Source organism: Typopeltis vanoorti, chromosome 1, assembly GCF_054136105.1.
Source record: "Typopeltis vanoorti isolate ZY-2024b chromosome 1, IOZ_Tvanoo_1.0, whole genome shotgun sequence".
Lineage (NCBI taxonomy): Eukaryota > Metazoa > Arthropoda > Arachnida > Uropygi > Thelyphonidae > Typopeltis > Typopeltis vanoorti.
The window spans coordinates 57,175,327-57,190,174 of NC_143549.1; the positions used below are offsets into that span (position 1 = coordinate 57,175,327).

General features: G+C 35.5%; 1 protein-coding gene across 1 annotated transcript in view; it reads left to right on the forward strand.

The window, feature by feature from the left end:
* The first annotated feature begins 14,330 nt into the window (after positions 1 to 14,330).
* Positions 14,331 to 14,848, forward strand: part of LOC150110007 (monocarboxylate transporter 9-like) — a 63,515-nt gene continuing 62,997 nt past the window's right edge. The window contains exon 1 of the mRNA XM_090390562.1: positions 14,331 to 14,408. The gene's annotated coding sequence lies outside the window, so the exon portion shown is untranslated. The remainder of the gene's footprint in view (positions 14,409 to 14,848) is intronic.

Consider the following 14,848-nt stretch of genomic DNA (forward strand, 5'->3'; position numbering starts at 1 on the left):
AGAGCAAGCCGTAACAATAGAAGGGGGGGGATCCAGAATAAGCCCGAAGAGAAGATACGATTAAAGTGCAATTGTGCCTATGAAAGAATTAATGTGAGTTGAATTTTTTGTTGAAAACTTTCTCTTAATTTATGATGTGAAGGACTGTTTTGGATAAACTGAATTCTTAGAATTGAAAGAAATAATAGATCGAAAACTAATTCGCATGAAGTAAATCTGCTTTCTGAATAATTGAAAAGATGTTAATGAAAGTTTAAGCTTACGTTGTATTACATTGAAATGGTTTAAAAGAGCTGATAAGAAAATTATAGAATTTAGAATTGTAATGGTGTGAAAGGTTGATTGCTAAGTGAGTGTTTCTTTTTGTGAAAGTAAGAATTGGAGATTTTATTAGTCAAAGCACGATAATTCCTAGATTGTAAATGGGCTGATAGTTATTTGATATACAGAATTAATTGTCTGATGAGTTACGTATTTGATGCTTATAACATACCTGAGAGTTGTTCTATGTGATGTTTAAATTTTGATGCTTAGCGTTAAGAGAAAATGATAGTAACATCATTTAAGTGTACAAATTGTATTATTGTCTAAGTGTGAATAAATATGTTTGTTTTAATTATAAGAAGTGCCGTCTGATCTTTTTTTTTAGCAATTACACTGTTCCCAAAAATACGATCCTGTAAGCGGGAAAGAAATTAAACCTTGGTACGAACTTTATGTTAGGAGTTAGCCACGACTAGAATTAACTATATAGAGGTGCTTTACTGGAGTGTCATTAATTTCTTATACCAATTAGAGATTTTTTGTGGCGCAGTCTGGAATAATCAAATAAATTTCTAAAAATCTTAAGTATGAGTTTAATATACTGAAAGTAGAGAAAAGGAATTAAGATTAACTGATTATATAGAAAGGTAACGGATAAGGATAAAGTATAGTAAAGTTAACGAAGGAAAGTATAAGAGACAAGTCAAAAGAAAAGATAGATATATAAAGAAATCGATAGACTGATTAAAAGAAAGATAGATATATTACAAAGGCGCAGTAACATTAGAACATTATAAGTAAATAATAAATAAAAGATAAAAAACTCAAAAATATTACAACTGCTTAGAATTTTTGCTTTTTATATGCGATGTCGATTTCTCCATTGGGGCTTATGTAATTTCCTAGATATTTAAATTTGTTCACTTGTTCTAGTACCTTGTTGTGGATGACTAGTTTGCATCTTTTAATTTATTTACCTTGAAATGCTATTGATTTCGTTTTATTTATTAAGATATTCATGTCATACTGTTCTATTATTTTGGTCAATACGTGCAGATTTTTCTGTAATCGGTCTTCATTTTCAGCAAAAATAACTTGATCGTCAGCATATAAAAGGCTGGTTAATTCTTTATTTTCTATTTTAATTCCTACGATTTTGTTTTTTTCTCCATTCTCTTGAAATTTTTTTTCATATATATACTGAAGAGTATTGGTAATAATCCATTTCCTTGAATGAGACCCCTATTGCAGCAAGTTTTTTACCTTGGGTCTAATATACGTTATAGACACCAAGAAATTTTATACTTGGTTTTAATCCCTTTCCCAAGTAAGCAAAACAAAGTTTTGCGCGTGAAATATATTCACGTTATCCCGTATAATGCAAAGCATACCCCTTTTCAGGCGTGTATAATGCAATGCATAATGGGAAGGGCCAATACCCAGGCCGGTTTCACTGAATAAGTAAAGCCATCGTTTTCCCAGGAAAACGAACTCATCAGTGAGTAGGTAGACCTGTTTCAACTTTTATTGAGGTCTTTTCAGTGGGAACCAGACTAAGGAGAGATACCAAGGTCCTTATAAGGACTGGCTTAAAGGGGCGAAGCAAGAATGCTTTTCATCTTCCCCGTTATCTGTAGAGGACAGTGTAGGAATAAGGTGTTATTGAGCTATTAAAGCTCTGATCATGGCAGGAGGATAACAGCAATAGCCGAGCCTCAGTTAGAACTTCATTGGCTACAGTATTGCCATTATTTCCTCGAGATACCAAGGTTTTTCAACTTTCAACATTACTGACATAAGGGGTGAAGCAAAAGCTTTTTATATTCCCCGCTATCTTAAGAGAAACTGTGAGTGGAGAAAGTTTGTGAGCTAATTGCTCGCCCTGAGTGGGTGGGAGATTACTCCTCAGTGTTGAAGTTAAGGATGGCTTTAGGTCTTTTATGTTTGAAATAATCCATTGCGTCATAATCTGCAGCCAGTTGGATCAGTTTGTTAGGGCGCACAGATGCTTTTGAGAAGAATTGGATTGCTATAGTCTGCATGAAAGTGCAAATATAGGGGACATTTGTACCCCGATGTAGCTGGACAGTTCGGATGAACCACGGGGCGCTCAGGATCATTCTGAGACATTTATTCTTGATACGTTATAATTTGAGAATACTAGTATTTGCAGTATGACTCCAGGCCGGTGAAGGGTAGATGAGTATTGGACGAACCATCAGTTTATATTTGAGAAGTTTGATTCTGGTGCTCAGCTTACTTTTTCTGTTAATTAGCGGATAGAGCTGGGCTGTGGTCTTTGATGTGTTTACACAGAGATTCTTGATATGGGAGCTGAAAGTCAGTTTTCTGTCTAATACTACTCCAAGATATTTGATCTCGGTTTGCCACGGGATTTTTATGTTGAAAAGGAGGATATCTTCTTTAGGAAGCAAAGATCTTCTAGAGAATAGGATAGTTACGCTGTTCAGGGGATTCACTTGGAGTCTCCATTTGTTGAAATACTGTTCGATTAGCAGCAGGTGTTCTTGCAGTTTCTTGATCGCCTAGGTGCGGCTCTAAAGATCTGGCCAATATCGCTGTATCATCTGCATATAGAGCTTTAATTGAAGATAATGGATTGTGAGGTATATCAGACAAGTATAAGGAAAATAGAATCGGTGCTAGTAAGGATCCTTGTGGAACTCCAGCCAAGATGCGTTTTTGTGTTGAAACTACCCCACACATCATGACTTGCATAAGCCTATCGTAGAGGTATGCCTTTATAAGATGAATGATTCCCATTGGTATACCAGATGATATCAGTTTGTATAGCAAACCATAATGCCAAACCTTGTCAAATGCACTGGCTATGTCAAGGAAAACAGCCCCAATGCATTGACGGCAGTTATAACCCGTGATGATGTATTCCACTAATCTGTGTATTTGTTGCGTAGTGCTATGAGATTGGCGGAAGCCAAACTGCTCCTCAGGCAGGATATTTAGTCGGAGAATTGAATCTTGGAGTCTGGTAAGAATTACCTTCTCGGCAATTTTGCCGAGATTTGAGATGAGGGCTGATTGGTCTGTAACTTTCATCTGGGATCTTTTTCAAGTTTATGGATTGGTATTATATCCGCCAGTTTCTAGTAGGAAGGGAAATGTTTGTAGTGAAGAAGGGAATTAATTATATTTGTCAGATGGACAATAGATCTACGTGGTAGAAGCTTTATTACCTTGTTAGAGATACCATCGGGTCCAGGAGCCTTTCTGTACTTAAACTTCTTAATAATATCATATATTTCAGCAGATGAGGTGGGTGCAATTTGAGTGGAATATGTGACAACAGAATTGAGTGAACATCTGACGTTACGGTGGATCTTGTATATATGGTTAAAATCGAGGTGATCGTATGCAGGTTTACATTGTTTTTCAAGATGATTTCCTATTGCTTCTGCTTTATCAGCATCAGTGTGGATGAGACCTGAATCTGTTTGGAGGAGGGGGGAACAGGTTTATTTCTGTTTTTAATCTTTCGGATGAGATTCGATATGGAGTGGTTATCAGTAGAGATGGATGTCAGTTTTTCTTCCCAGAATTGAGTTCTATGGGCTGCGAGGGCATCTCAGACTGCAGAGTCGAACCTGTTCAAGATCCGTTTGTCTTGCGGTACCCTGGTGTTGTGGTATCTTTTTCTTGCCTTACTTTTTTCTCTGATCATATTCATAATATCTTCTGGTAAGTGGTTAGATTTGCGGGTTGTTGCAGGGGTAGTAACTGTGCACAGACTGCTTCAATCTGTTCTGTTAGATTTTTAACGGCTTTCAATTTCCTCTTTTGATTTTATGATGGGAACAGGACCAATATATTTCGGAAGTACCTTGGAGAGCCTTTCCCAAGGAATGAATGAGTGAAGGAGGGGGGGTAATTTTTCAAGGTTTCCCAATTTTAACCGTATTGGGTTGTGGTCTGATGATAGATCATTAATCGTCATTAAATTGTATTGGAGTCTGATGTGCTACAGTATGGCTATGTCCAACACTTCAACCCGACCATAAGTGCTGTGATGGTGGGGTCCTTAAGTCCTTAAAAGGACTGGCTTAAAGGGGCGAAGCAAAAATGCTTTTCATCGTCCCCGTTATCTGTAGAGGACAGTGTAGGGATAAGGTGTTATTGAGCAATTAAAGCTCTGATCATGGCAGGAGGGTAACAGCAATAAACAAACCTCAGTTAGAACTTCATTGGCTGCAAGCATTGCCATCCATTACCCTCCAAGGGCATTGGATTGAGTGAATCAACCACCGCATCTCACGGTCGATTGATTCAATCTCCAACCATGGGCGGGGTTGAAGTAATGCAATTGACATTTATGTCTTTAGGGGTGAAGCAAGATGCTTTTCATATTCCCGCTATCTGTTGTGGTTGCAGTGAAGGTAAAATTTATGAGCAGAATGCTCGCCCTGATTGGGCATGGAGATTATGCATCACTAAAGGAGGCCAATATAGCTTTTGGTCTTCTATATTTGAATATGTCCGTTGGATCGTATGCTGTAGCTTGTTGAACCAAATCGTTGGGATGTGTGGGCGTCTTTAGGAAAAACTTGGTGGCTAAGGATCGTAGAAAAGAGAAAATATAGGGAATATTTGTGTCTCTGCGGAGTTGAATGTTTCTAACATACCACGGGGCGTTCAAAATCATTCTCAGGCACTTGTTCTGCACTCGCTGTATTTTGATGATGTTAGCATTAGAGGTGTTGAAGTAATAATGCAGAAATCATTGCAGAAATCATATATATCTCATATACAAGCAGAAAAAAGGTACTTGACCTTCATAATAAAAATCTCTGGAGGAGATAAAGATGTAGCAAGTTTCTTACCCTGGTTGTAATATACGTTAAAGATACTATGAAATGTTATACTTGGATTTAATCCTTTTCCCAAGTAAGCAAAGCAAAGTTTTGTGCATGAAAATATATTCACGTCTGAGCTACTTGTATATAGAGGCTGATGACTTCATATCACTTGGCTTAGTATGTATCCCATAATGCAAAGCAAATCGCTTTCAGGCCTTTCAAGGTTAATTACTTCCACCTTGGTATCTCTCCCGGGTCTGGTTCTCACTGAAGAGATTTCAATAAAGGTAGAAACCGGTCTGGGTAGTGGCTCTTTCCATTATGCATTGTATTATACAAGCCAAAAAGGAAGGGTATGCTTTGCATTATGGGATACATACTAAGGCAAGTGATATGAAGTCACCAGCCTCTATATACAACTAGCTCAGTCGTGAATATATTTCAAGCGCAAAACTTTGTTTTGCTTACTTTTACACCAAGTATAAAATTTCTGGGTATCTTTAACGGAGACCTCTATTGGTTTTAAATTTTCAGTTGTTTCATTATTAATTTTAATTTTAATATAGCTTTCTTCCATAATAATAAAAAATATTAATATAACAATTATATTAAAGGTATTATTTCTGGGATAAATCCCATGTTACTCCTCTTTAAGCTATTATTTTTACAGCTATTTTGCCTGATTCTGTTTAGGAGTGCCCCTGTTTTAATGTCATTGGCTTTTTACTCACGAATTCTTAGGGCATTGTAGATGTGTATTTACAGACAAATATATGTAGCATAATGAAAGACAATTCACACATACCTTTTCTTGGATGCTGTTGCTAGTCTTCTTTCTGCGGTGTGCATACGTCTGCTGTTATGGTGTTGGAATGGAGTGTGTTGGGGGGGGGGGAACTTTGGCAAAGTGGGAGAATTAAATTGAAAACCCGGGTTTTTTGTATAATATATGCATATTATTATTAAGGGTGGGCGGAGTGCTTTTTTATAGGGTGGGAAAAGATGAAAGGGGTTGAAAATAGCAACTGATTTTTTTTGAGGAAAGGGGAAGGGGTAATGGGAAAGGGGGGGGCGTTGACGGGGTGCGAGCAGTTTCGACTATGTTGGTCCTCGTCTGAATTGTTTTTGAAGTGTTTGTGTTGTCGCCTGTTGGTCGGAGTTGTGACCTCAATTTTATGTTGTGAAGCTTCCAAAAATCGGAGATTTTGTAGGGACGGTGGACGTTGAATGACCTGGCGTCACATTTTATGGCTATTGTTTCCGATATTCTAAGCATTATCTTGTCTGTCTATTATGATGGCTTTGTCGATTTGCGAGGTATGTTTTTGTTCAAGGGCGTGAACTGCTATTTCTGTTACAGAACAAATCCATCAATTTCTTAAACCTGACATTAATTAGAAAAAACAACAAAATAGACAAAAATATACAAACCCACACATATCGGAAACCACCTCCATTTCCACTCATACCATCCATATTCTGTCAAAAAAATCGGTCATCCTTTCACAATTCATAAATGCCTACAAGTTTTCAACTAACCATAATTATCTGAACACAGAAATAAAAAAACTAACACAGATTTTTAAAAATCGCAACTGTCCCACACAAGTAATAATTTATGCAAACAGGACAGCAAAATCCCGCCAAAATAACCCAAGTATCAAAACAAACTTCCCAGCACAAAAAATTATCAAACTGTCATACACCCAGAATACAATACAAAGCCTACAAATACATTTTCAAACATACTGACTACAAACTGGTATTCATCACAAACCAAAATTGGCAAATATTCTAAAATCCACTAAATCTCACTCGAACAAAGAAATATTTGAACACCACAACGTAGTCTATAAATTTCCCTGGTTCCACCATCAGGTCTTTATGAACAAGACCAAGAACACTTCCGTGACTGTAACATCCCCATTCCAGAACATTTAAACACTAAAAAACGCAACATCGAAAAGAAAATTAGAATACAAAGTACTGGGAAAACAGAAATAGCAGTTCGTGCACTTGAACAAAAACATACCCTGCAAATCGACAAGTCCATCATAATAGACAGACAAGACAATGAAACAATGCTTAGAATATTGGAAACAGTAGCCATAAAATGTGACACGAACTCAATTAACGTCCACCGTCCCTACATAATCTCCGATTGTTGGAAGCTTCACAACATAAAATTGAGGTAACAACTCGGACCAATAGGCGATAACACAAAACACTTCAAAGGCAGAAACACATAGCCGACTTGAAGTAGTATCCACTTCCTCCATGAGTTCAGACGACTACCAACATAGTCGAAACGGCTCGCACCCCGTCAACCCCCCTCTTTTCCTATAACCCTTCCCCTCCCTCAAAAAAAATCAGTTGCTATTTTCAACCCCTTTCATCTTTTCCCACCCTATAAAAAAGCACTCCGCCCACCCTTAATAATAGTATACATATATTATACAAAAAACGCGGGTTTTCAATTTAATTCTCCCACTTTGCCAAAGCGCCCCCCACTCCATTCCAACACCATAACAGCAGAAGTATGCATACCACAGAAAGAAGACTAGCAACAACATCCAAGAAAAGGTATGTGTGAATTTTCTTTCATTATGCTACATATATTTGTCTGTAAATACACATCTACAATGCCCTAAGAATTCGTGAGTAAAAAGCCAATGACATTAAAACAGGGGCACTCCTAAATAGAAGCAGGCAAAATAGCCGTAAAAATAATAATTATATTAATTAATTAATATAATTATTAATTCCGAAAGCGGTAATTATCTCAGATGATGATACTGATTTATCTCCAAAGGGACAGACAAAAGTAGTTTTATCGGTCCCTTTGGAGAATGAATATTCATCAGAGAATTTATTTATTTATTTATAAATAAATAAATAATAAATTTATTAATATAACATTTAGTATGTTATATACTGTTATTTATATTTTAATTAAATATAACTTTTATCTGTGCTTAATTTTCACTTGCTATTACCAAAACTTACAAATTAAAAACTTGCAAATTAACTACACATCAGTGCCCACCGCAAATATACACAGCTTTAAGCTGATCATAGCAGCAAAACCAAATGACAAAGAATAACTGATTTATGGAATTCTAATTCTCTTATTGTTTTTGTAGATTACTTTAGAAACACTCGACAAAGCTATAATGGTTTGTATTACACGCTTGGTGCTGTAATAACTGCGGTAGGATTATTGGCTTTATTTCTCGCTAAGAAACCTCAGTGAGTTGTGAAACCAGAAGACTACTTCTACAATTAAAATGAAGTTTTTCAAATAAAGTACAATTATGTATTTTGCTATCATTATCCACTAATTAAATTATTTGTCAATCGATTTCTATTTTTATTATGTTGCTTCGTTAATATTTATCAAAGTCTGAACAGGATGATTTAGAATTACTTAGTTGTGAGATAAATTATCCGAAGTGGTTCGCAGCATTAATGTGCTACACTTTAATATACTTCTGTGGAAGATTTATCATAAATAATCAAATAAAACTGTCAGTGGGACCTCTAGATAACTTACGACTTAACAGCACCTGTTAGATGAACTAACTTCTAGGCATTTTCTTCAGCCGATTCTTAGCATACGTAAATAGGCTTTTTTCTTCCTAAAGAAACTTGTGTATATATAATTCTAGCATATCATCAAAAACACAATATCATAGAACACATATGTGCACATATAAATAACTCATCTTTGAAAATCATATCTAGTTATGAATTAAAAAAAAGTAATATCTTAAGTAGTTTTTTTCTGTCTATTTTAGAGAATGAAAATTCGTTAGTTAAATAAATAAATAAAACATTTAGTATATCATTTACTGTTATTTAGATTTTAAATTTAACTTTTCCTGGCACTTAATTTTCACTTACTATTAACAAAACTTACAAATAAAAAATATTTGATATTTTACGTTTGCAACAATGATTTGCTAAGCCTTTCCGGAAACAAGGAAAAAAAAAAGGTCTAACAGTCTTAAATGCAGACATGTGGTTGCTATCTTGAACGGAACAAGTTCGAGTGATAAGAAAGGTTCAACGAGTTAAACAAAATTTTTGAGGTTTACCGAGGGTTTATATAATACTTGAATCAGAAAAGTAAAAAAAAAAAAAATAGCTACCCACTCTGTTTTGAATGTTTTTTTTTTTTCATTTTTTTATCCACGATTATAAACAAGTTATTATTCAATCAGATGCCTACAGTTTTTTAAAGTTAAGATTTTGTTTTCTTTCTGAAAGTATGTATGTTTAGATTTTGCTAAACGTTTGGATAGATTGCCACGTGACAAGCTAAGTAAACTAGAACAGATGGGGTTGGATGGTAAATTAGTGCACCAGACTGGAGATTGTTTCCCTGCCTGGTATTAGCAAATTGTGCATGGGAGAGCAATAAGCCGGATGAGGAACGTCACCAGGATATGTTATGAATTTATTGCTGATTAATTTGTATGTAAGTAATATTTGGAATCGCATGGATGGTGATAAGCAGTTCTATGTAGATGGTGCAAAGTTGGGAATTACAATGAGGAGTACAACGGATGTTGTTAGCCTTGCAATTGGATTTCAATTGACTCTTTGAATTGGCGAATGAATGGGGCTTCCAGATCAACGTAGCAAGGTGTAAGATTTTAAAGTTTGGGGAAATCAGATGAGATGCAGAGTAAAGGATTGTTGGATATATCATAGAAGAGGTGGACGGATGAGGGATCTAGCAGTGTTGGTGAATAAGGACCTGAAAATTTGAGGACAGTTTGCTAAAATGTTAAGATAGTACAGCGCACTAAGGGATTATTACCGGATTAATGTGGATCATATTTCTCATAGATTAGGTGGAGACAGGTGGGTAGAAGAGGCTATCTCTGGAAGCTATATAAGAAAGGTGTGAACAACAAGTTCAGGTATGATGAGCTGTGTATGCGTGATGGAGGACCTCCCACTATGAGTCTTTGACTCCATGGGATCCAATAATAATAAGAATATTTTTATCTTTTACAGACTTAACACGCGGAAAAACTGTTGCTTAGAATATGGCTCTATCTTTTCAGGTTTTCAAACAAACAAATAAACTTGACGCTTTAAAAAAATATTTCTGAAAACGCTTTAATCACGTTTTAAAATTAAATTAAGATGTGCAATCCCTGAAATATATTTAAAAATGTGGATTGGATTATGTAGTTTTAAAGACTTCGTAAATAAGTAAAACATAACAACTCACTAAGAAATACTATTAATGACAACGTAATTTTTACAACATAATGGAAGTCTCTTATTTGTCGTATAATACTTACATGTCTAAATCACCAAAAGAAACTTAAAAGAGGAAATGCCAGGCCTGTAGGACGATGGCCTCCAAACCTACACTCGCTATGTAGTGAAATCACGTGACCTGGTGGACAGCAGGATAATATCACATGAGGTGACATCATCATCATCATGGCACCCTGTAGGTCTCCGAGGCGAAAATAAGGAACCATTATGCTCACCGTGCGAAAGAACAAAAACTGTTATGTGGATTCTTTTTCTTTTTTTTTTTTTTAGTGGAATTTCTTGAAGGTAGTTGGATGTAATAATATTTTATTTGTGCGCTTGTTTTTAATGAATGCATTATTACTTTTATGTGTGTTCACTTTCTATTAGTTATTAGAGATTTTGTTTTGAGGTCGGTGATTTTGAGCTGGAGAAGGCAGGTGTGACAAAACTGGAGGGTGGGAGGGTTTGATCCTAGGAAGGTGCGTGGCTGCGATGTGCAAAGTGGCAGCGATATTTCACGGGTGGGTGTTTCAGGTGATGGAACAGTGAATCCGCCTTCTATGATGTCATTTCCGGCGATGTGACAACAGAGCTGGCGATGTGATGCAGAGGTTGTACATTAGACTCCGAGGTCTAAAGGCCAGAGGTGTTTGGTGCTTGTTGGCTGCCTTTCTAGTATTGCTTTTTTTCATATTTAGTTTTTTTTTGCTTATGTTGGGTGCTGATTTTTTCGTTTCACTGTAAATGGTCAGTTACTTCTCGAGAGCTTCAGTTCAAAGGCAGAATCCATATTGCTGACCATTAATTACTATGTAAAAAAAATCTGTAATTTGAAAATCATTTAGGCTATCGTTTTTGTTTTGATTTGATTTGCGGAAAATAAAAAAAAAAGTTTTATCTCATTTGCAATATTGATATATGTTACAATTATTTAGACCTTATAATGTTACCCGTCCAAGCACTTTTTGAAGATTATTCTTGGAAGTGAGAATCATGAATGTATTGATAATGGTTTTCTCGTTATCCTGATTTTCATAAATTCAAATAACTCCTACTCCTGTTCATATGATTTCTAAAAATACGTGTGGGCGTGTAGATTTCATAGAAAATTGATAGGCTGGAAGTAATACTCGAGACTCACTTTATGATATCGATTTGGTTTTTGTTTTTCTTTGCTTCGTATAAAATGAAAATTAAAATACAAATCAGAGTTCTTTCACTTGCAGTATTGTAATATATACCTTGTAAGATATTTTCATTCGAAGCACATTCTGCACTTCGAATCCCATATGCTGCTGTTGGCAACCCATCAGCAGGTGTTTAGGCAAATACTACTTTATAAACAAATCAAATATATTCCAAATTCGGTTTTATTTATACTTTGTATTTATACTTTAATATTACTGGTTCATTGTTAAATTCTTTCATTATTTCATCATTCTTTTTAATGATCACATAGGATACACTTTGCTGTTTTTCGCATAAATTTCATTTTGATCGCTTAATAATCTCTTTATCTGTTTTGTTTCATTCTCCAGATTTCACTCCAATAAAGCAGTGTTGATATACAGCTAATACACTGCAAATACAATTTACATGAGCTATTATAACCTGATACAATTGCATCAGGTTATAATTGCTAATGTAAACTGATTATCGCAACAATTATAATAAATATTATATTATTAATACCAACACAGGAGATCTGATGGCTGAAACAAAAGTTGCTGGGTCAAAGCAACCAGGTTTTAAGTAAGGAGGAGGAGAAGGAGAGCATAGCGACAGCAGTATGAATCCTATTAAATCCATCATTTCTGGTGACAATAGTATAATGATATAGGAAATGTTTATTTGTCAAGCGCCTGGGTGCTCAGAATCTGAATTTCTCTACAGTCCGCTTGAATATTGGTGTGGATTCAACGTGCTCATAAACATTAGAATAACAATAATGCATTCGTATGATCATGAGGAACAGCAGGAACTGACATTCATCTACAAGGACTAGCATCCATGTGAGACACTTTTAGAACTCTCAGGGAGTTCATAAGTCCAATCTATTGCAGCTGTTCTGAGGCTAATGAGAGTGATATTATGTAGGTGGGCCTAAGGCTTGTAAATTCCACTCCACTTCACTTCACTGTTGTGAGTGAGCTACGAGTTAAAGAGTCTCTACAGCAGAACTCTTTTGGTTGCTCTGCTGTAGAGATTAATTAAGGAACTTTTTTTCCAGCCAATTTACTCTTATAAAAAACAAAAATAAAATGGCATAATAATTACAATATTATAATAGAGAGTGGCATGGACAGCTGTTTCTGGGTTCATGCGCATGCAGGACAAATTATATCTACCTGCATGTCTAAATTATCATTCATTATGTTTCTATTGCCAAAGAGACGGTTTCTGATAAATCCCGAATAAATCCTGAATTCGTCTAAAATTAATATATGCGTCAGTGAGGCATATATTAATACTAATTGTAGTATTATTCAGTATATATATATATATATATATTTCAATGAGATTTCTGTAATCTCAAACAGCAGCCGAAGAAAGGTGCAATTAGTCACGTGATATCACTGAATTATATTGTCGAAGATCAAATTTAACTCAGTCAATGCTCTGTGGTTTGAGATAAACAGATGGATCCATAGTGTATTAGTAAAATGCATTCTCTGTACTCATATATCGATTAAAAAAATGAAAAGAAAAGAAATTGGAAACAAACGAATGAAAAGTACGAAAAGAACTAATAACGCTAACATTCATTAGGGCTTTTAATCAATGGAGGAGGACTGTATCATTTATCTTCACCAAATTTCCTTGCATTATTTTTATTGTTGTTGTCGAGTCCGTTGAAGAGCTTCTAGATATGACCGTGTGCCCGTAGTACTGTTTTGGCAATCTATTGAACTTTGATGGAATAGAGCTTTTCTATAAGTTTATTGTTAATTTTCTGTAGAGTTTAATATTATCAAAAGGCTTTTCTGTAGAAAAGCCTTTTGATGATATTAAGCTTTTTAAGAGATTTATTAGATATATATGTAATATGAATTATAAATCTCAGTTCAGTATCTAGGGTTAGGCCTAAATATTTAGTATTATTGTCAGCTAGTATTTATTTAACTCTCTTTCATTTTCATTTTTACTGTTTAAGACTAAGAATAAGCACTCGATGATATCCGATTTTAAACCATAAATAAAATTACGATTAAATAAAATTAAAAGTTAAAATAAAAATTTATGAGAAATAAAAGCGTCTATTCTATTCTACTCCCTCAGCCATACGGCTGGTGTGGGGTAGCTATGTGCTACCGTACTAGGGAGATGATTATGAGCAAGATGGTTTCCCGTTGCCTTCCTTGCTATAGTATATTTTTATGACTGAAGCCGTGTGTGTGTGTGTTCACGGGACCGGTTTGTCTGTTTTGAGGGATGAAAAACCCGATGTAAAATTTCACGAGAAATTATTTTTTTTAGAGAATTTTCGCTAAGGATTTAAATTTTTTTTTGTCTGAATTTATAAGAAAAAAATGTTCTTAGTAAGATGTAAAAATATAACAGAATAATTTACTGTTAGAATGCACTTGCACTTTAAACTTATTGGTACAAGCTTGATAGGAGTTAAGCCGGATTAGAGCCGAATACCACCAAAATCGTAAGGTCAAGCGGCCAGCGATGACGTTAATTCTTTCATTGCTTCTGGCTAATCCTGGAATACTCTCTTAAATAAGAAAAAATGACTGAAAATGGAATAAAATGCAACAGCACAGGGTTCTGGGCTTTGTGATCCTTGGTCTTGTGCTTGGCTCTTCACCTGCGAGGTCAACGGTTAACTTCCCTCAATCCAGGAGGATCGTTTTTCGCGCCGCCGACGCCCGATGTTCCTCCGTCGCCAGCTCTCTCTCTCTCTCTCTCTCTCTCTCTCTCTAGGCTCCGGGTATCTACGGCAGAACCCCAGCTCGTCCGGCGAAGGAAAGCTTTCGAGGACTGATCGGACGGAAGACGTACTAGTTTAAATGTATGTTACGGAATGTAAGTCGGACTTTCCTCTCGAGATTGTTAGCAAGTAAGCCATTATTTTGTTGTAGTGTGTTATGTGAATGGTAACTCGAAATCGTAAATGATTGAGAGAAGTTACTTGTTAACTGGCGGGTAAGATTGAATGTGAAATAACAGAAGAATATGTATTGTTAAGTATGTCTAATTCACAGGTAGCTTGTATCTGAATTAGTATCATTTGAGTATTGAATGTGTTGGAAGAAAGTTAATGTAATCCTTCCTGGAATATTTATGCATGCTTGTAAGCCAAGTTGTGTCATAGAAGACACTTTTATTTCACGGCACAATAGGTTTTCTATTAATGAACGCACTATGGTCTTTCTTGCTTAGATAGCAAGTTGTTTTTTGTGTTAAAGTGCCTTTGATTAAGTTAATCTTTTCTTAACGTTTATGTGCTTTGTATCATATCCTTT